The following is a 22,964-nucleotide window of genomic DNA, read 5'->3' as shown; positions in this document are numbered from 1 at the left end:
TCCGGCGTCGCGAGTTTGGCCTTATATGCATCAGCTCTGAATCATGTCTTTGGTCAAATGTTGGGTTTGCCCGGCTCCCATGTTTTTGACGGATTCCGGGCTCTACAAAACCCTTAAGATTCGAACACGGGGGCGTGACTAAGATCTCTCCCACTACACGTCTACCTAGTGCCTCGCTCTTCTCCTGGTGGTGGGAATGGAATGCAAGCAAGCAAACAAGTAGAGCACACAAGAGTTTACCCAGGTTCAGGCCAGCTTGCGGTGTAAAATCCTACGTCCTGCTTTAGTGGATTGGCCTCGCGAGGGCTTGAGTATGAACAAATATAGTGGTTTCCTGAGCTCAGGAAGCGAGCTCAAGAGGGGCGAGGAAGCGGATGTTCTTGCTCCTTTGCTATGCTAAGTCCCAATGGGTTGGTCCCTTTGCTATGCTAGGAACCCTAGCTACTTATATAGACAGCCAGGGTCCTCTTCCCCCGAAATGTTTAGGCGGGAAGGGAATCCCACAACTGCCATTCGAGCGGGAACACAAGGACGCTCCTATCCTGACAAAAGGTGGTCTTCGCTTGCAAAGAGGGCAGGCGGTGACGCAGTGGTGGGCTCGGTGATGACATCCTTCCTGCCGTCCTTGCGGTCTTCGGTCTTGTTGCACAAAAGGGGAAACCTTTGTCTCGCCCCTCGAGAACCTGCGCCTGCGCGGTCTCCTTTGCACCGATATGGAAACTGCGCCCGTTGGCGCCCGCTGGAGCCCGCTGGCATGGTTCGTCATGGCTTGCGTCACTGCCTCCTCCTGAGGCAGCCCTTGCCTTGAGATCTCCGCCCTCCCGAAGCAGCCTAGCTGAGGCCACTCTTGGGAGAGGTCTTGGTTGCCCCTCTGGAGCAGCCTAGGTGAGGCCGCTCCCTGAGGAGGTCTTGGTCGTTCTCCTTGCTAGGGCTGGCCCCCTCGCGAGGGTCTTGAGCAGCTGGTCGATCAGCTGGGCCCTACCAGGCCATACCAGGAACGCGACGTGGGCCGCAAACAGGCAAGTCTGGGTACCCTGGTTCCCAGTACACCGACAGTAGCCCCCGGTCCCAAGGCACGCGCGGAGTTGGCTTCTGGGTGAAGCCTGGTCGAGGACGAAGCTCCGCGGGCCCCAAAGTCTGCTGGCCAGGCTGGGGCGTGATAGTTGGATGGGACGTGATGACTCCACTCCCCATGCAGCCTTGGTACCCGCGTGGCTTGACAAAAGAGACTGTCTTTGCCGCACAGGGGTTATTGCTCCCCTTCCTTCTTGCTCAGATCCCCTTCTCCTCCGCCTCCAATCTTCTCGGATCCCTTACCTTCCACGACACCTTCGGCAATGGCAAAGAAGGGCAAGGGTGCCGCACAAGCGTCCGGGCCTGGTTCCTCTCCCGTGGCGGCGCTCGAGGAGTCTTCTGTCGCCACGAAGGGGAACTATGCGGAAGTCCAGTCCTTCCTGTCAAGCGAGCACAACGAGCATGGCCCGACAAGGGTCCTGGTCGGGTGATACGTCTCCAACGTATCTATAATTTTTGATTGCTCCATGCTATATTATCTACTGTTTTGGACTATATTGGGCTTTATTTTCCACTTTTATATTATTTTTGGGACTAACCTATTAACCGGAGGCCCAACCCAGAATTGTTGTTTTTTGCCTATTTCAGTGTTTCGAAGAAACAGAATATCAAACGGAGTCCAAACGGAATAAAATCTTCGGGAACGTGATTTTCTCACCGAACGTGATCCAGGAGACTTGGACCTTGCTCCAAGGAACAAGAGAGGCAGTCACGAGGGTGGGGGCGCGCGCCTCCCCTAGGGCGCGCCCCCTGCCTCGTGGGCCCCTCGTTGCTCCTCCATCGTACTTCTTCCTCCTATATATACACACGTACCCCCAAACGATCAGAACAGGAGCCAAAAACCTAATTCCACCGCCGCAACTTTCTGTATCCACGAGATCCCATCTTGGGGTCTCTTCCGGAGCTCCGCCGGAAGAGGGCTGTCATCACAGAGGGCTTCTACATCATCCTAGCCCCTCCGATGAAGTGTGAGTAGTTTACCTCAGACCTTCGGGTCCATAGTTAGTAGCTAGATGGCTTCTTCTCTCTCTTTGAATCTCAATACAAAGTTCTCCCCCTCTTTTGTGGAGATCTATTCGATGTAATCTTCTTTTTGCGGTGTGTTTGTTGAGACCGATGAATTGTGGGTTTATGATCAAGTCTATCTATGAATAATATTTGAATCTTCTCTGAATTCTTTTATGTATGATTGGTTATCTTTGCAAGTATCTTCGAATTATCCGTTTGGTTTGGCCAACTAGATTGATAGTTCTTGCCATGGGTGAAGTTCTTAGCTTTGGGTTCGATCTTGCGGTGTCCTTACCCAGTGACAGAAGGGGCAGCAAGGCACGTATTGTATCGTTGCCATTGAGGATAACAAGATGGGGTTTATTTCATATTGCATGAATTTATCTCTCTACATCATGTCATCTTGCTTAAGGTGTTACTCTGTTTTTAACTTAATACTCTAGATGCATGTTGGATAGCGGTCGATGAGTGGAGTAATAGTAGTAGATGCAGAATCGTTTCGATCTACTTGTCACGGACGTGATGCCTATATACATGATCATGCCTAGATATTCTCATAACTATGCTCAATTATGTCAATTGCTCAACAGTAATTTGTTCACCCACCGTAGAATACTTATGCTCTTGAGAGAAGCCACTAGTGAAACCTATGGCCCCAGGGTCTATTCTCATCATATCAATCTCCATTACTTTAATCTTGCTTTGCTTTTTTACTTTGCCTTTACTTTTTACTTTGCATCTTTATACCAAAAATACCAAAAATATTATATCTAACAGATCTCACTCTCGTAAGTGACCGTGAAGGGCTTGACAACCCCTAATCACGTTGGTTGCGAGTAGCTATCGCTTTGTGCATGTACGAGGGAATTGAGTGTGGGCTCCTACTGGATTGATACCTTAGTTCTCAAAAACTGAGGGAAATACTTACGCTACTCTGCTGCATCATCCCTTCCTCTTCGAGGAAAACCAACGCAAGCTCAAGAGGTAGCAAGAAGGATTTCTAGCGCCGTTGCCGGGGAGTCTATGCAAAAAGTCAACATACCAAGTACCCATCACAATCCCTATCTCTCGCATTACATTATTTGCCATTTGCCTCTCATTTTCCTCTCCCCCCAATTCACCCTTGGCGTTTTATTCGCCCTCTCTCTCTCTCTCTATCCTCCCTCTCTATCTGCCTCTTTTTGCCCGTTTGCTTTTGTTTGCTCGTGTGTTAAATTGCTTGCTTGTCGCGATGGCTCAAGATACTACTAAATTGTGTGACTTCACCAATACCAACAATAATGATTTCCTTAGCACTCCAATTGCTCCTCTTACTAATGCTGAATCTTGTGAAATTAATGTTGCTTTGTTGAATCTTGTTATGAAAGATCAATTCACCGGCCTTCCTAGTGAAGATGCCGCTACTCATCTGAATAGCTTCGTTGATTTATGTGATATGCAAAAGAAAAAAGATGTCAATAATGATGTCGTTAAATTGAAGCTATTTCCTTTTTCGCTTAGAGATCGTGCTAAAGCTTGGTTTTCGTCTTTGCCTAAGAATAGTATTGATTCATGGAACAAGTGCAAAGATGCTTTTATCTCTAAGTATTTTCCTCCCGCTAAGATCATCTCTCTTAGAAACGATATTATGAACTTTAAACAACTTGATCATGAACATGTTGCACAAGCTTGGGAGAGAATGAAATTAATGATACGTAATTGCCCTACTCATGGTTTGAATTTGTGGATGATTATACAAAAAATTTATGCCGAATTGAATTTTGCTTCTAGAAATCTTTTAGATTCGGCCGTGGGAGGCACTTTTGTGGAAATCACTTTAGGAGATGCTACTAAACTCCTAGATAATATTATGGTTAATTATTCTCAATGGCATACTGAAAGATCTTCTAATAAAAAAGTGCATGCGATAGAAGAAATTAATGTGTTGAGTGGAAAGATGGATGAACTTATAAAATTATTTGCTACTAAGAGTGTTTCTTCTGATCCTAATGATATGCCTTTGTCTGCTTTGATTGAGAATAACAATGTATCTATGGATGTGAATTTTGTTGGTAGGAATAATTTTGGTAACAACGCTTATAGAGGGAATTTTAATCCTAGGCCATATCCTAGTAATCCTTCTAATAATTATGGTAATTCCTACAACAACTCTTATGGAAATTATAATAAGATGCCCTCTGATTTTGAGAATAGTGTTAAAGAGTTTATGAATTCACAAAAGAATTTAATGCTTTGCTTGAGGAGAAATTGCTTAAAGTTGATGATTTGGCTAGAAACGTTGATAGAATTTCTCTTGAGGTTGATTCTTTAAAGCTTAGATCTATTCCTCCTAAGCATGATATCAATGAGTCTCTCAAAGGCATGAGAATTTCCATTGATGAGTGCAAGGAAAGAACCGCTAGGATGCGTGCTTCCAAAGATGCCTTTATTGAAGCGTGTTCTTCCAATACCTATGAAAATCAAGATGAAGATCTAAAAGTTATTCATGTGTCTCCTATTAAATCTTTATTTCGCAATATGAATCTTGATGAAACTGAATATGATCTTCCTTTACCTAGAAGGTGTTCTAAAAATTCAGAGTATTTAGATCTTAATGATGAAATTGATGAAAGTGGGATTGAAAGAAATAAAAATCTAGATGTTGCTAAACCCACTATATTGGATTTCAAGGAATTTAATTATGAAAGTTTCTCTTTAATTTATTGTATTTCCTTGTTGCAATCCGTGCTAAATTCTCCACATGCTTATAGGCAAAATAAAGCCTTCACCGAACATATTGTTGATGCCTTGATGCAATCTTATGAAGAAAAACTTGAGTTGAAAATTTCTATCCATAGAAAACTCTATGATGAGTGGGAACCAACTATTAAAATTAAAATTAAAGATCATGAGTTTTATGCTTTGTGTGATTTGGGTGCTAGTGTCTCTACTATTCCCAAGACTTTGTGTGATTTACTAGATTTCCGTAATTTTGATGATTGCTCTCTAAACTTGCATCTTGCGGATTCCACTATTAAGAAACCTATGGGAAGCATTAATGATGTTCTTATTGTTGCAAATAGGAATTATGTTCCCATAGATTTCATTGTTCTTGATATAGATTCCAATCCTTCTTGCCCTATTATTCTTGGTAGACCTTTCCTTAGAACGGTTGTTGCGATTATTGATATGAAGGAAGGGAACATTAGATTTCAATTTCCATTAAAAAAGGGCATGGAACACTTTCCAAGAAAGAAAATAAAATTACCATATGAAACTATCATGAGAGCCACTTATGGATTGCCTACCAAAGATGGCAATACCTAGATCTATCCTCGCTTTTATGCCTAGCTAGGGGCGTTAAACGATAGCGCTTGTTGGGAGGCAAACCAATTTTATTTTTATTCCTTGCTTTTTGCTCCTGCTTAGTAATAAATAAATTATTTAGCCTCTGTTTTGGTTGTGTTTTTTGTGTTTAATTAGTGTTTGTGCCAAGTAGAACCGTTGGGAAGACTTGGGGAAAGTCTTGTTCAACTTGCTGTAAAAAACAGAAACTTTAGCGCTCACGAGAACTGCTGTCATTTTTATTTACAGAGTGATATTTAGTTAATTCTTTTTGAAGATGATTAATAGATAAATTACTCACGTCCACTAATTTATTTTAGAATTTTTGGGGTTCCAGATCTTGCGCTAGCTACAGATTACTACAGACTGTTCTGTTTTTGGCAGATTCTGTTTTTCGTGTGTTGTTTGCTTATTTTGATGAATCTATGGCTAGTAAAATAGTTTATAATCCATAGAGAAGTTGGAATACATTAGGTTTAACACCAATATAAATAAAGAACGAGTTCATTACAGTACCTTGAAGTGGTCTTTTGTTTTCTTTCGCTAACGGAGCTCACGAGTTTTCTATTTTGAGTTTTGTGTTGTGAAGTTTTCAAGTTTTGGGTGAATTATTTTGATGGATCATGGAACAAGGAGTGGCAAGACCCTAAGATTGGGGATGCCTATGGCACCCCCAAGATAATCCAAGTACACCAAGAAGTCAAAGCTTGGTGATGCCCCGGAAGGCATCCCCTCTTTCGTCCACTTCCATCGGTAATTTACTTGGAGCTATATTTTTATTCACCAACATGATATGTGTTTTGCTTGGAGTGTCTTGTATTATTTGTGTCTCTGTATCTTAGTATGCCACAATCATCCTTGCTCTACACATATTTTGAGAGAGCCATACATGAATTAAAATTTTATAGAATACTCTATGTGCTTCACTTATATCTTTTGAGCGTAGTAATTTTGCTCTATGTGCTTCACTTATATCTTTTGAGCATTATAATTTTGCTCTGTGTGCTTCACTTAGATCTTTTAGAGAACGGTGGTGGATTTGTTTTAAAGAAACTATTTATCTCTCATGCTTCACTTAAATTATTTTGAGAGTCTCTTAATAGCATGGCAATTTGCTTAATAATAATATGCTTGGTATTCAAGATTTGTGAAACTTTCTTTTGAGTGTGTTGAATACTAAGAAAAGATTGAATCATGATAATTGTTTTGAGATATGGAGGTGATAATATTAAAGTCATGCTAGTTGAGTAGTTGTGAATTTAAAGAATACTTGTGTTAAGGTTTGTGATTCCCGTAGCATGCACGTATGGTGAACCGTTATGTGATGAAGTCGGAGCATGATTTATTTATTGATTGTCTTCCTTATAAGTGGCGGTCGGGGACGAGCGATGGTCTTTTCCTACCAATCTATCCCCCTAGGAGCATGCACGTAATACTTTGCTTTGATAACTTCTAGATTTTTGCAATAAGTATATGAGTTCTTTATGACCAATGTTGAGTCCATGGATTATACGCACTCTCACCCTTCCACCTTTGCTAGCCTCTCTAATACCGCGCACCTTTCGCCGGTATCATACACCTACCATATACCTTCCTCAAAACAGCCACCATACCTACCTATTATGGCATTTCCATAGCCATTCCGAGATATATTGCCATGCAACTTTCCACCGTTCCATTTATCATGACACACTCCATCATTGTCATATTGCATATCCCGGTACACCGCTGGATGCATTCACATAGAGTCATATTTTGTTCTAAGTATCGAGTTGTAATTGTTGAGTTGTAAGAAAAATAAAAGTTTGATGATCATCATTATTAGAGCATTGTCCCAGTGAGGAAAGAATGATGGAGACTATGATTCCCCCATAAGTTAGGATGAGACTCCGGACGAAAAAAATAAAAAAAAGAGGCCAAAGAAGCCCAAAAATAGGGGAGGCCATAAAAAAGAGAAAAGGACCAAATAAAAAAATGATGAGAGAAAAAGAGAGAAGGGACAATGTTACTATCCTTTTACCACACTTGTGCTTCAAAGTAGCACGATGATCTTCATAGTAGAGAGTCTCTCATGTTATCACTTTCATATACTAGTGGGAATTTTACATTATAGAACTTGGCTTGTATATTCCAATGATGGGATTCCTCAAAAAATTGCCCTAGGTCTTCATGAGCAAGAAAGTTGGATGCACACCCACTTAGTTTCTTTTTGAGCTTTCATATACTTATAGCTCTAGTGCATCCGTTGCATGGCAATCCCTACTCACTCACATTGATATCTATTGATGGGCATCTCCATAGCCCATTGATACGCCTAGTTGATGTGAGACCATCTTCTCCTTTTTGTCTTCTCCACAACCACCATTCTATTCCACCTATAGTGCTATATCCATGGCCCACGCTCATGTATTGTGTGAAGATTGAAAAAGTTTTGAAAAAGTTAGAGTATGAAACAATTGCTTGGCTTGTCATCGGAATTATGCATGATTTAAATACTTTGTGTGGTGAAGATGGAGCATAGCCAGACTATATGATTTTGTAGGGATAACTTTCTTTGGCCATGTTATTTTGAGAAGACATAATTGCTTTGTTAGTATGCTTGAAGTATTATTATTTTTATATCAATATAAACTTTTGTCTTGAATCTTTCTAATCTGAATATTCATACCACAATTAATAAGGTTTGCATTGAAATTATGCCAAGTAGCACTCCGCATCAAAAATTCTCTTTTTATCATTTACCTACTCGAGGACGAGCAGGAATTAAGCTTGGGGATGCCTGATACGTCTCCAACGTATCTATAATTTTTGATTGATCCATGATATATTATCTACTGTTTTGGACTATATTGGGCTTTATTTTCCACTTTTATATTATTTTTGGGACTAACCTATTAACCGGAGGCCCAGCCTAGAATTGTTGTTTTTTTGCCTATTTCAGTGTTTCGAAGAAACGGAATATCAAACGGAGTCCAAACGGAATAAAATCTTCGGGAACGTGATTTTCTCACCGAACGTGATCTAGGAGACTTGGACCCTGCTGCAAGGAACAAAAGAGGCGGTCACAAGGGTGGGGGGGCCCCCCTAGGGTGCGCCCCCTACCTCGTGGGCCCCTCGTTGCTCCTCAGGTGTACTTCTTCCTCCTATATATACACACGTACCCCCAAATGATCAGAACATGAGCCAAAAACCTAATTCCACTGCCGCAACTTTCTGTATCCACGAGATCCCATCTTGGGGTCTCTTCCGGAGCTCTGGCGGAAGAGGGCCGTCATCACGGAGGGCTTCTACATCATCCTAGCCCCTCCGATGAAGTTTGAGTAATTTACCTTAGACCTTCGGGGTCCATAGTTAGTAGCTAGGTGGCTTCTTCTCTCTCTTGGAATCTCAATACAAAGTTCTCCCCCTCTTTTGTGGAGATCTATTCGATGTAATCTTCTTTTTGTGGTGTGTTTGTTGAGACCGACGAATTGTGGGTTTATGATCAAGTCTATCTATGAATAATATTTGAATCTTCTCTGAATTCTTTTATGTATGATTGGTTATCTTTGCAAGTCTCTTCGAATTATCCGTTTGGTTTGGCCAACTAGATTGGTAGTTCTTGCCATGGGAGAAGTGCTTAGCTTTCGGTTCGATCTTGCGGTGTCCTTACCTAGTGACAGAAGGGGCAGCAAGGCACGTATTGTATCATTGCCATTGTGGATAACAAGATGGGGTTTATTTCATATTGCTATTGCATGAATTTATCTCTCTACATCATGTCATCTTGCTTAAGGCGTTACTCTGTTTTTAACTTAATACTCTAGATGCTTGCTAGATAGCGGTGATGAGTGGAGTAATAGTAGTAGATGCAGAATCGTTTTGATCTACTTGTCACGGACGTGATGCCTATATACATGATCATGCCTAGATATTCTCATAACTATGCTCAATTCTGTCAATTGCTCAACAATAATTTGTTGACCCACCATAGAATACTTATGCTCTTGAGAGAAGCCACTAGTGAAACCTATGGCCCCCGGGTCTATTCTCATCATATCAATCTCCATTACTTTAAGCTTGCTTTGATATTTTACTTTGCCTTTACTTTTTACTTTGCATCTTTATACCAAAAATACCAAAAATGTTATATCTATTAGATCTCACTCTCGTAAGTGACCGTGAAGGGCTTGACAACCCCTAATCCCGTTGGTTGCGAGTAGCTATCACTTTGTGCAGGTACGAGGGACTTGAGCGTGGGCTCCTACTGGATTGATACCTTGGTTCTCAAAAGTAGAGGGAAATACTTACGCTACTCGGCTGCATCATCCCTTCTTCTTCGGGGAAAACCAACGCAAGCTCAAGACGTAGCATCGGGTTGGCTACTGCGCTGGCCTTGACGACGACCTGCTACCCCTTCTTCCTCCACAGCATCTCCGTTGGGCTTGTGCCGCCCTTCTCTGAATTCTTCTACGCGATCTTGGACCACTACCAGGTGCACGCCCTTCATATCTAGCCTCGCTCCCTCCTCGTCTTGTTGCTGTTCGCCTTCTATTGCGAGGCGTTCGTGGGGGTGAGGCCGACTGTCACCCTCTTCCACCACCTCTTCGCCGTCAAGCTATACAAGGAGGGCCCGTGCTCGGCGTGCATCTCCTTCGTCTTTCAGCGCAAGGGCTGCCGGTTGATGAAGGCGGGGAAGAAGATAGACACCCATCGGAAGAGATGGGTCTATCTGGATGCTCAGCGCACGCACCCATTGCTGGTGCTGCCTACCGCCCGTCCGCGGAAGCGCGCCTGCTGGAGCCATGTGAGGATTACTGATCCTGAGGCTGGGCCCGTCTTGGCGAGGATTGAGGACGATATGGCCTCGAGGTTCGAGGGGGGACAGATCGTGAAGGAGTTCCTAAGGCAGTGCCTGGCGCCACTCCAGGCACACTTGCGTCCCATGTGGGAGCTGATGGGGGATGACAACAAGCTCCGACTACGCTCGGGGATGCTGCCCTCTTCTGATCTGGACCTGACCTCAAGCATTCTCCTGGAGATGATGCCTGTGGACCTTCCGATGGCCCACCTACCGCTGTACTGTCGTCCTGACAAGGCCAAGCAGTTGGAGGCCATGTCAGGCTATGTCGAGGTGGCCGCGCCTGCTACGGCCATGGTTGATGTGTCTTCTGGTGGCGAAGAGGAGAGCGAGGAGGAGGAGGAAGACTCTGAGAAAGCCCTCGGGGACCTGGACCTGAATCTTGATGACGCCTCCTCCGCAGAATCCGTTGAGGAGCTGCTACCGAGGGCTGGAGTCGCTGGGCAGCCCAAGGCCGTCACCCCGCGTCGATCTGGACGCTCTTCGTCCGGAGGGGGCGACGCAGCGACTCCCGGGCGGAGCTCTGCCCCGGCAAGGCCAGCGGCCACTGTTGTGCCCAAATCTTTGGCCTCGCGTCTCGCCAATGTTCGGGGCAGCAGCGTTCCCCCGGCAAAGGAAGCCGCTGCCGATCTACTGGCGATGAGGAGGGCGCGCCAGGCCTCTGACGTGTGAGTGCAGGTTCTTCCGTTATTCTATTGCATGTTGCGCTTCTGACGTGCATTTCTTGATGCAGTAGCATTGGCGGCATGCTGAAGAAGATGAAGGGAGGGGCCACTTCTTGAAGTCCCGCCCCTCCTGCTGCTGCTGCCGCTGCCGCCGTGGTGCCACATGCCTCAACTAGCCAAACTGCTGAGCGCGTGGTAGCGACGCCTCCAATGGACTCCGCCGTAGCTCCTCGCGAGGGCCAGGTGACCTCTACTCCCGCCGTGCCAGCGAAGGGACCGGGAGCCCCCAAGCCCTCAGCAGAGCGGGCGGTCGTGGTGGTGCTCCCTCGTCAGCAGGTGAGGTCTAGTCCCGAGGCCTTGGAGGCGGCCTTCGCTGCACTGAACCAGCTCCGCGTTGTCTTTCGGGATGGCGATGACCATGCGGTGGACGCCCACTTGGGCCTACTCTCGGGGTGGCTGCAAGCGGAGGAGTCTATGCAGGCCACCTGGAGTCAGGCTTCGGCAGCCATCGCCGAGGGTCGGGAGGAGGCTGTCTCGGCTGCACGGGCGCGGGAGACCGTGGAAGCCCAGGCAGCATCGTCCGAGAAGCGTCGTCAGGAGGCTGAAGACGAACTTAAGACCCTCCATGAGGAGAGCGCGAAGCACGCCCTGGAGCTTGAGAGATTGGAGAAGGAGCTCCAGGGCGAGAAGGCCGAGACATCGCGGTTGCAGGAGGAGCAGCTCACCGACCGCGCGAGCCTGGAGAAGCTGAAGACAGACGCCGAGGAAGCCAAGGCATCCCTAGCCAAGCGCGAGGGTGAGCTGAAGGCCAGTGAGGACGCCCTCGCAGCCCCGTGAGGCCCTCGCCGCCTTCGAGCTCGAGGCCCGCAGGCTGCTGCAGATCGCCTACGGGGAGGGGTTCAAAGAGCCGCTGGCCACCCCAGAGGATGGAGCCACCGGGCTCCTAGCTGCGCTCGTGAAGGCCCTGGGCGACGTGGCATCTGCAATCGGTCAGTTAGCTAATACCGAGGGCCGATCACTTCTTACATCTGCCTTGGCGCAGGTGTGTGGCCATCTCTTCCTTCGTGACCCCAGCTTCAACCTGGCCACGCTATCCCAGCCGCTAGCCACGAGCCTGGGGGGCGCGGCTGCTGAGTGTGTGGCGGAGAAGGTCAAAGAGCTGGTGGAGGCGTTCCTTCCGGCTGCTGTTGATGCATCTGAAGAGGCGGAAGCTGATGACGGCATGTCCGGCGATGCCTGACCTGTTCCTGCTGAGGAGAATGCGAGTGCCTCAGGGAGGCATGAGACTTGTTTGAGTTTGATGAACTTGAGCTTATTGTATTAGCTAGGCTTTGAATTCTGTGATTTCCGTGCTTGCTTCCATTCATGTTTGCTTAAGTGCTCTGCGTCGGTAGGGCCCATCCCCACGCATACCTCGATCACCGTTGAGCCCTCTGGGTCACCAGGGCAGGCTCAAGGAATGAGGGGCTACGTGACTAGTGAGGCCCCTGGGTTGCAATGCCCAGGGGTCCCCCTTAACTCTCAAGCGACCCGTTTGCATTCTGCGTCGGCAGGGCCCAGCCCCGCGCATACCTCGACCGCCGTTGAGCACCAGGCCCGAGTGAGGGGCTACGTGACTAGTGAGGCCCTTGGGTCGCGATGCCTAGGGGTCCCCCTTGACGTACGAACTGCCCTCATGAAGGAGAACGAGCACCATACCTTGCTCACGAGCCTTCGCCTAGGATGGGGGTGCGAGAAAGCCAGGTGTTTGGGCACCTGGTAGGGTGGCGTCTGCCAAGCGTGACCTGAGCATAGCCCCCGTGCCTAGCCCCCCTTGTGATACCCTTCCAAGGAGAAGTTGTGAGAGTCATGAGCTGAAAAGCTCCCTGAGGTTGGTGCGACCGCTGGGGGCCGCCCTCAGTTGTTTATAACTAGCATGGAGCATAGAGCTACCACACTTGCGTGGAGTGTGGGCATAACCGCTCCTCGGTCGTATCGGCCAGCGCGGAGCTTGGTGCTTCCACTGGTTCCTGGGCACAATCTCTCCTCGGTCTTGCCAGCGCGGAGCTAAGCACTTCCACTGGATCGTGGGAGGGGAGCCTCCCACCGGGAGAGACTCCCGGGCGTGTATAGCCCGTCCGGACACGTGGCTTGCACGGCGGGACAGCCAGGGTGTATATGGGCCCTCCTCAGGACGAGATGAACGACTCTAACGAAGTTCTCGCGAGCTTACACATCACTCACGAGACCCTACCCTGAGGCAAGTTGCACCTAAGTCTTCTTCTGCAAAATGTGAAAAGAGATGGGTTGCCTAGACCTGCACCGAATGCATCTCCAGAGGGCATTGCATGAGAAGGCCACGACACCAATGACCCCAGGAGGTGATGTTAGCGGGACCGACCCGTAAGACAGAGCTCAGCCGTTGGATTTATCGACGCTGCAAGGACGGACCCGAGCACAGACGCCGTGCCCAGTCTTCTCATGCTATAGTCCAAAAGATAAACAACCGGCGCGCGGTTCCCGCGGGAGCGTGGCACCTGCCACGGGCCCCTACTTACCCACCGATGATTAGCCCATGCGAGAACACAGCACCAAGGACCACGGGAGGTGACGTCACGGGAATGGCTCGCGAGATAGAGCTCAACCCTTGGCTTTAGCGATGCTGTAGGGACTGACCCGAGCACAAACGCCATGCCAGTCCTTAATCTTGGGGTGGTCGCGGGTGGGCTCACAAGGGCTCATGACCTTAGTGGCGGTGAGGGTGCCAACCATATAGATAACGCGAAAGGAAGAAACCAGTTTTGATTCATGCGCAAAAAGAGACAGCTGTGGGGGTAAGCCCCTAGCAGCTCGAGGATGATGCAGCCCGAGGGGCACCCTCGACAGAATACCTGAGACATCACCTGGTACTTGCCGCCGAAGAGGAGTTGGGGTAGCTGGAGACACGAGCCATGTAGGTTGCTCTTGAGGAGAGCCGAGCTCCCAAGGCCCAGGGGCTCCAGAGGCCCTCAGCAGTCGCGGGGGTCCTGGTCCTGCTCCGTCAGGACCGCCTGCCGCTGAGCCTCCTGAGCCCCCACGGCCTGTTGTACAAAGTGCTGGTATGTGGCCGCCGCAGTGCGGAGGCCAGAGGGGAAGGCCCTCCTCCAGCCGAACGCCATCGGCTGGAAGAGGCCCTGGGCGGCAGCCCCTGTTGAGGCTCGGGATGTCGATGCAGACGCGAAACTGGTTGCTTGGGTCTTGAGTAGGTGGGTAAGGTTCCTTGGTAGCTTGGTCGATGGGGTCCTGAGCCCCCAGCATTATGAGGCTCAAGCTGGGCTCATGACGACGCACGGCGGGGCGCGCCCACGAGTGGTGCCCGGGCACCTCCCTCACGACCAGGTCCGGGGTCCCCCTGAGGGGAGCCCCCGAGCCCGTCCTAAGAGGGGCATCGGGCGCGCCTCCCTATGCGAGGGCAGAAGGTGCCTCGTCAGCAGGCGCGGAACTTGAGGTGGTGCCGTCAGGAGCCCCCGAGGCCTGAGAGTCGGGCAGTTGCTTCTTCTTCTTGGGGGCGGTCATTAGGGCGAAGACGGCTCCATCTCCGTCGGAGCTCTCGATCGCTGCAGTCTGGTAGGCGCGCTCCAGAGAACGTACTACTTCCTTCTCATCGCAGGCATTCGTGATGACTCCGCCGCTTCCAGGCATCTTGAGGACATTGTAGCCGTGATGGGTCGCCGCCATAAACTTGGAGAGGGCCGAATACCCTAGGATGACATTGTACGGGAGGTTGATGTTGGCAATGTCGAAGTCGATGAGCTCGGTGTGGTAGTTGTCGCGGTTGCCAAAGGTGACGGGGAGGCGAACCTGCCCCATCGGGAGGGTGGAACCATCTGTGACTCTGTAAAATGGCTTGGTCGGGTGCAGTTGATTGTAGGGTACTTGAAGAGTCTCGAAGATCTGAACGGAGAGGACGTTGAGCCCTGCCCCACCGTCGATGAGGGTCTTGGTCACGCGGACGTTACTGATGGTCGGGGTGCAGAGCATCAGGACAGTGCCTGGCGCGGCGGTGCACCTGAGCTGATCCTTGGGGTCGAAGGCGATGATCTGCTTGGCCCACCTGAGGTTGCGCGCGGCGTCAGGCCTGGGGAGCGCCGCGTTCACCTCACGAGTGAACTGCTTGAAGATGCGGTGAGAAGCCGGATCGTGGGCTCCTCCCAGGATGCACGCGACCCCGCGTGGCTCCTGGAAGCCCCCCGCTTCGTCTCCCTAGCGGTCGTCGTCGTTCCTTCTTGGCGGTGGTGGCAGCGGAGGCAGGCCCGCGTTGCCCTGAGGGCGACCCTCGCAAGCCTGGTCGCGCCAGGGGGCGTCACGAGGCTTCTCCTGCCAGCGGTCTTCACGAGGCTGATCACGCCATCCTTGGCGCGAGTTCCTGCCATCCCAGCGTCCTCCGCTGCGGCCTCCTCCGCGGCCGTAGCCACGGTTGTCGCGCTCAGGGCGCTGCCCGATGCGCCCGCCACGCATCGCCCTGAGCTCTTGGCAGTTGTTGGTGTCATGGCTATGGACATCATGGAAGACGCAGTATGGACGGTTGTCTCTTGGAGGGTCGTTGTAGCCGCAGCCGCGCTTCACTTCTGGCTCCACGGCCAGCATGGCTGGTCCCTTGCGCTTTGCTTCCTTGGCCTTGGTCTTCTTGTTGCCGGCCTCCGCCTTAGGCAGTTCCAGGAGGGAGAGGCGGCCTTCCTCTGCCCTGGCGCACTTCGCTGCGAGATTGAACATCTCGAGGGCCATGCACAGGTCCTCATGGATGGCAAGCTCCTCCTTCATCCTGACGTCGCGGACAGCGTCAGAGAACGCTGAGATGATGGCCTCGTCAGAGACCCTGGGGATCTTGAGGCACACGGTGTTGAAGCATTGGATGTACTTCTGCACGGTCTCCCCAGGCTGCTACTTCACGCGGCGCAGGTCTGCGGCCGCTGGAGCTCGGTCGCGGGTACCTTGGAAGTTGGCAATGAAGCACTCACGAAGCTCCTCCCAAGAAGAGATGGATCCTGGAGGAAGGTTCAGGAGCCATGAGCGCGCACCGTCCTTGAGGGCCATGGGGAACAAGTTTGCCATGACCTGCTCGGTGCCATTCGCCGCCTCGATGCTGAGCTCATAGAGCTAGAGGAACTCCGCCGGGTCGGCGGTGCCGTCATAACGCGGAGGCAGGTCCGGCTTGAACTTGCCGGGCCAGACGAGGCGCCATAGCTCAGGAGCTAGGGCGCGGCATCCAGCCACGCTCATGATTGCTGGCACCCCCTGCGCCTGCGGTGCTGGATCTTGGGGTGTGGGCGCCACCACCTCCTGTGGGGCGCGGTTCTAGTGCTGCTGAGCGGGGAGCATGCGCGCTTCTGCCTGGGGGCGCGGGACCACCTGGCAGCTCTCCTCGTTGCGCGTGGGGGCCCTGCGGGGCTGTTTGCGCCGTGGAGCCTCGTGCCTGAGCCCCTGGCCGGCGCCGCGTGGTGGAGGTGAGGGCGGAGCACCGTGGTCCTCGTTCCCCGCCTTGGGCGACAGAGGGCGAGAGGAATGGGTCGGTGCAGGCGCCTCCCCGGCGGTGTTGACGAGCTCGTTGATGCGGTGGAGCCACTTGTCGTAGAGGTCGTCCGCCGGACGGTTGCATAGGAGCTCCCGTGCCATCAGTAGCGCAGGCTGCTGGTAGACCGGCCCGCGGCGGACCAGCGAGGACGACGCCACGGCCAGCGAAGGTGACGGGGTCGCCGTGCGGCCTTTGCGCCGCACGGACAGCGACAACCACAAGTCCTGCTGCTCGTGAACGGCTGGGTTCGTGGCCGCGTAGGCGACCGGCGAGTTGGGGCAAAGTGGTGCGCTGTTACCCGCAGGCGCCGTCTGAGTGACGTTGGCGGTGCGGCGGGCGGCACGTGATCGGCGAGTGTCCACCATGGCGGTGAAACGAGGTCAGCAGAGAAGAGCGGAGCGAGGTCGTTGGAGAAGCAAGATTTCGACACGCCCCCTACCTGGCACGCCAAATGTCGGATTCCGGGCTCCGCAAAACCCTTAAGATTCAAACAAGGGGCGTGACGAAGATCTCTCCCACTACACGTCTACCTAGCGCCTCGCTCTTCTCCTGGTGGTGGGAATGGAATGCAAGCAAGCAAACAAGTAGAGCACACAAGAGTTTACCCAGGTTCAGGCCACCTTGCGGTGTAAAACCCTACGTCCTGCTTTAGTGGATTGGCCTCGCGAGGGCTCAAGTATGAACAAATACAGTGGTTTCTTGAGCTCAGGAGGCGAGCTCAAGAGGGGTGAGGAAGCGGATGTTCTTGCTCCTTTGCTATGCTAAGTCCCAATGGGTTGGTCCCTTTGCTATGCTAGGAAACCTAGCTACTTATATAGACGGCCAGGGTCCTCTTCCCCCGAAATGTTTAGGCGGGAAGGGAATCCCACAACGGCCATTTGAGCGGGAACACAAGGACGGTCCTATCCTAAAAAAGGTGGTCTTCGCCTGCAAAGAGGGCAGACGGTGACGCGGTGGAGGGCTCGGCGATGACATCCTTCCTACCGTCCTTGCGGTCTTCGGTCTTGTCGCACCAAAGGGGAAACATTTGTCTCGCCCCTCGGGAAACTGCGCCTGCGCGGTCTCCTTTGCACCAATATGGAAACTGCGCCCGCTGGCATGCGCTGGCACCCACTGGCATGGTTCGTCATGGCTTGCGTCACTGCCTCCTCCTGAGGCAGCCCTTTCCTTGAGATCTCCGCCCTCTCGAAGCAGCCTAGCTGAGGCCACTCTTGGGAGAGGTCTTGGTTGCCCCTCTGGAGCAGCCTAGGTGAGGCCGCTCCCTGAGGAGGTCTTGGTCATTCTCCTTGCTAGGGCTGGCCCCCTCGCGAGGGTCTTGAGCAGCTGGTCGATCAGCTGGGCCCTACCGGGCCGTTCCAGGAACGCGACGTGAGCCGCAGACATGCAAGTCTCGGTACCCTGGTTCCCAGTATGCCGACAGTTTTGGTACCTTACCTTCCGCTATATCGGCTAAGTTAGAACTGGGAGAACTACTGCGATTATGCCCTGGTTCATCCGGGTGAGCACCTCAGTAGAGAAAGCCGAAAACTGACTGTCATGATATAGCGCAAGACTGGTCAATCACTCAATGACTCAGCGGAATCTTTCGGATTCCTCTGCATTAACAAAGGGCCGTTTCCTGGTCATGTACGTACGCACCCCGTATTCGGACAAGCGCAAAAGTACCAGGGGCTATATAGTAGCCCCACCGTCAAACTCCTATGGCTAAGTGAAAGTGTTAAAGCAATATAGTCTGATTGCCTCGTTCGCTGCGCTACCACCTCCTTAATGGACCAAGACATTGGATCAAGTGTGAATACGCGTTTTTTGCATACACCCCCGCATTATATGCGTGGGGGCGGAAGCCGACGACTGCAAACTTTCAGGTTATATACATAAATACATAAACGGCTGCATAGGAGGCATCATAATACTTTCAGGAAAAAATATAAACACAGCCTTGAAAACTCAATAAAACATTGTTTTTACAATGGGAGTACATGTCACTAGAACATAATATTCTTCGAGCACTGAGCCTCTATCGAACGAGCGCCTTCAAGAACTTCTTCAAAGTAGTGCTCGGCAGCCACTCGGCCCACAGCCGAACCCTGTGTTGCAACAGTGATGGCCTCCATCTCTGCCCAGTATGTCTTGACACGGCCAAAGGCCATCCGTGCAACCTCTATGCACGCCCACCTCTTCATAGCATCGATGTGCGACACAGCACCAAGGAATTGTTGCACTAAACTAAAGTAACTATTCGGCCTTGGCCCTCCCGGCCACAGATGATCCACAACAGACCTCATGGTAAGTCTGGACAACCTATGGAGCTCAGCCCACTCGGTCATTCGCTCATTCCACAGCAGTGGATGCACTAGAGCATGGAACTGTGACCAGAACAGTTTTTCCACTTCATGATCTTTTGGATCCTCGAAGTACTCGGCCGCATCAGCAGCACTTGCCGCCAAATCCACGTAGGCGTCCGCAGAACTGCATAGTTGATCAAGAGGAGCATACTTCGGATCTGCGAACTTAGTCTGCAACAAGAAGGGCTTCCCAGCCACGATACCCGCAGCTTGACGCAGGTCCTCCTTCGTCGCTCTGATTTTGGAGCGGGCTTCCTTGGCTGGTACCATGGTCTTCTCTAGGTCCGTCGCCCTCGCTCGGTTTTCTTTTTCAAGAAGCTCGTAATGGTTAGCGACATCTTTTAACTCAACGGCCATCTTGGCTATTCTTTCATTGCTCCGGCCGTGTGTGGCCTGTTCGGCCCTCAGCTCGTCGACCGCCTTTAGAGCGGCCGTATCGCTGTTCCTTGCTTGTTCCTTGGCTCGGGCAAGCTCCGCCCGGAGGGTCTCCATGGTGGTAGCTCCATCTGCAGTCACAACATATTAAAGATACTGGCATCCTGCTCCTCTTACTATATGTTGATCACCGGAGAAATCACTTACCATGTGCCTCGTCAAGCCGCTTGTTGACAAGCACGATGTCGGCATCTGCCACATCAAGTTGCCGCTTTAGCTCGGCAAACCCATCAGTCCGGCTAGCCACCGGAGCTTCAGCCACCTGCACATAAAGGCGGTCTGGTTATTACCTGGGACTATGATTATCTGTTCGCCGCCGTTTTCGACGACAACCAGAGTCTCAGGGGCTACTATCTGCATAGGGCACACCTAACATGTGTGGTACTGTCAAAAACATACACTATGTCACGTACCTCAAAGCCTTTCAGCAGACCCATAAAAGCTTCATGCAATCCGCTTTCAGCGGATGAAATCCTTTCAATTACCGTACCCATTAGCATATGATGCGCTTCTGAGATGGCCGCTTGCTCCAGAAGATCCTTCAGTGCGTCCAACCGCACATTGTACGGTTCTAGACTCTTTCTGTTGCTCTCTTTAGGAGCCGAATACTGAGGACTCTGGGTGGCCAAGGGATTACCCTCTGTCCTTGGCGGATCAGGAGAAACCCTCCGCGACGACACTTCAGGGTCGCCCACCTCATGAGGCGGGGTGGCAGGGGGAGGTGTTTCGCTCTCCATCATCTCCGGAAGAAGATCCCCCGAAGACGAACTCTGTCGAGAAGGGCTACGATCCGAACTACAAGATATAAGCTTCGGTTATTGTCTTCAGAAGTAAGGTAGGATATTTTCACTACTAAGTACTTTTCGATTACTTACAACTTGGTAGAGGGCTGATTCCCTTGTGGACACTGTGCGGCAAGAGTACCCCCCAAGGCAGGACCCTCTCGTGAAGATTTCTTCTCCCGTTTGGAAACCTTTGTTTCCGGATCTTCAGAGGTGGTCCTCTTCCTTCCTCGGGGAGAGGGAATGTCAGATTCTTCTCCCTAGTTATCCTCCCTCATGGAGGTGCTCATTCTCCCGGTTGGGATGAGTAGTGTGTGAGGCCCGCTTTCGGACTCTTTATTCCCCCCTTCATCTTCCTTTGAGGGCACCTGATAAGGCGCCGTCTCGAGCATTCTGTCCAGTACTGGATTGGCCAAGTCCTGGTCAAAGAGCGACTTTTTAGAATGATGTCATGATAAATAAAAGGACAGCGTGTTCGGTCATGGGATTACTTACTTGGGTATCATGGCGGTTGTAGCTCAGACCCGCATCCTCAGTGGTGTCCGGACACTCTATTTAGGGTTCGAAGAATAATTTGTACATCTGTTCGAGCGTCATGTCGAGGAAGTGCTGAATAGTTCGCAGTCCTTCCGGGTTGAATTCCCACACACGGAGGGGTCGACGTTTGCAAGGCTGGACTCGACGAACTAGCATAACTTGCATTACCATAACCAGGCTGAAATCTCTCTCAAAGAGATCTCGGATGCGGCTCTGCAATATCGGCACATCCTTTGCTGGACCCCAGCTCAGCCCCCTACTGATCCATGACGTCAGTTGTGGTGGGGGGCCTGAGCGAAAGGCAGGGGCGGCTGCCCACTTGGCACTTCGGGGAGCTGTGATATAAAAGCACTCCCGCTGCCACAAACTGGACACCTCTAGGAAGGAACCCTCTGGCCATGGAGCATCAGCGCTTTTGCTTATTACAGCACCTCCACACTCTGTGTGCCGCGCATCGATCATCTTCGGCTTCACATTGAAGGTCTTGAGCCACAGGCCGAAGTGAGGAGTAATGCGGAGGAAGGCCTCACATACGACGATGAACGACGAGATGTGAAGGAGGGAATCCGGGGCCAGATCATGGAAATCTAGCCCATAATAGAACATGAGTCCCCTAACAAAGGGATCCAGAGCGAGGCCAAGTCCTCGGAGGAAGTGAGACATGAACACAACACTCTCATTGGGTTCGGGAGTGGGGATGACCTACCCTCGAGCGGGCAGCCTATGCGAAATTTCAGCGGTCAGATATCTGGCCTCTCTCAGCTTCTTGATGTCCTCCTCTGTACAGAGGAAGGAATCCACCGACCTTGGAGGTTGGATCCGGACATGGTTGAAGGTCCGAAGCGCCTGACCTGAGCCTAGGGTGTTGGAACTTGAGGCGGGGGAAGGATTCGATTGAGCGCGAGAGGAAAAAAGGACAGGTCTTGGCCTCTTTATAAAGAGGGTGAATGTCAGGCGTCCTCCTCGTGGCTGTTTTGGACTCGCCTAAAATCGAGGAGTCATACCAACGGGCACGAGTGGGTTACCCATGTCCATATTGATGAGAATCCTGTAATAAGGGGAACATGATCTTTTCTTTGACAAGACATGTCCACAAAACCGCCTCGCGATATGTGCAGTGCTGGTTGAGAAGAACGGTTCGAATAATGACCGGGCCATGGCGTGATGTCATGCTGCCAAAACGTGTCAGCAGATTAGATTTGTGGAAATATTATTCTCTCTATGGTGGTATGTGGAAATTGTTTTGCAGAGCCAGACGCTATCCTTGTGTTCAAAATCTTCTATGGAGTCCTCGGAGGAGGAACCCGCCTTGCAATGCCGAAGACAATACTGCGCGCCGGACTCATCGTCATTGAAGCCTGGTTCAGGGGCTACTGAGGGAGTCATGGATTAGGGGGTCCCTGGATAGCTGGACTATATCCTTTGGCCGGACTGTTGGACTATGAAGATACAAGATTGAATTCTTCGTCCCGTGTCCGGATGGGACTCTCCTTGGCGTGGAAGGCAAGCTAGGCAATACGGATATGTAGATCTCCTCCCTTGTAACCGACTCTGTGTAACCCTAGCCCCCTCCGGTGTCTATATAAACCGGAGGGTTTAGTCTGTAGGACAACATACAATCATACCATAGGCTAGCTTCTAGGGTTTAGCCTCTACGATCTCGTGGTAGATCAACTCTTGTAATACTCATATCATCAAGAACAATCAAGCAGGACCTGGGGTATTACCTCCATCAAGAGGGCCCGAACCTGGGTAAACATCGTGTCCCCTGCCTCCTGTTACCATCCGCCTTAGACGCATAGTTAGTGACCCCCTACCCGAGATCCACTAGTTTTGACACCAACAAATGGAGTGCGCTAATGTGTGCATCACATATAATATAAAAAAAATCCATTTGTGCATTTAACGCAAAGTATTTCATTTTCATTCGGCTGATGGGTGTGCGTTGCAGCAACGAGTCCGTGGTCTGATTCCTCACATACGCATAATTTTGGTTTTTATTTCTTTCTTCACTGACAGGTGTCAGATTTCGGGTTCCGGCAGACCTTTGAGGTTCGAACACTGGGGTGCGCACGGAGATTTCGCCTCCTACCTACCTGCACCCCTCTGCCATGCTAGGATCTAAACTAAGGAAAGAACAACACGAGAGACACAGGGTTTATACTGGTTCGGGCCACCGTTGCGGTCTAATACCCTACTCCAGTGTGTGGTGTGTGGATTGCCTCTTGGGCTGGTGATGATGAACAATACAAGGAAGAACAGCCTCGCGAGGGTCTGTTCTTGGCTGAGGCGACGAACTGCTAGGAGGAGTTCAGCCACCTTTCTCTCTCTCTCTCCTTGACCTACCGAACCGGAACCGAACCCCCTCGTTGTGTGGGTGGCTGGTCCTATTTATAGAGGCCCTGGTCCTCTTCCCAAATATTG

The sequence above is a fragment of the Triticum aestivum genome, chromosome 5A (genome assembly GCF_018294505.1).
Source record: "Triticum aestivum cultivar Chinese Spring chromosome 5A, IWGSC CS RefSeq v2.1, whole genome shotgun sequence".
In the NCBI taxonomy this organism is placed as follows: Eukaryota; Viridiplantae; Streptophyta; class Magnoliopsida; order Poales; family Poaceae; genus Triticum; species Triticum aestivum.
The sequence above is the reverse complement of the archived record's forward strand: the minus strand, read 5'-3'. Positions refer to the sequence as shown.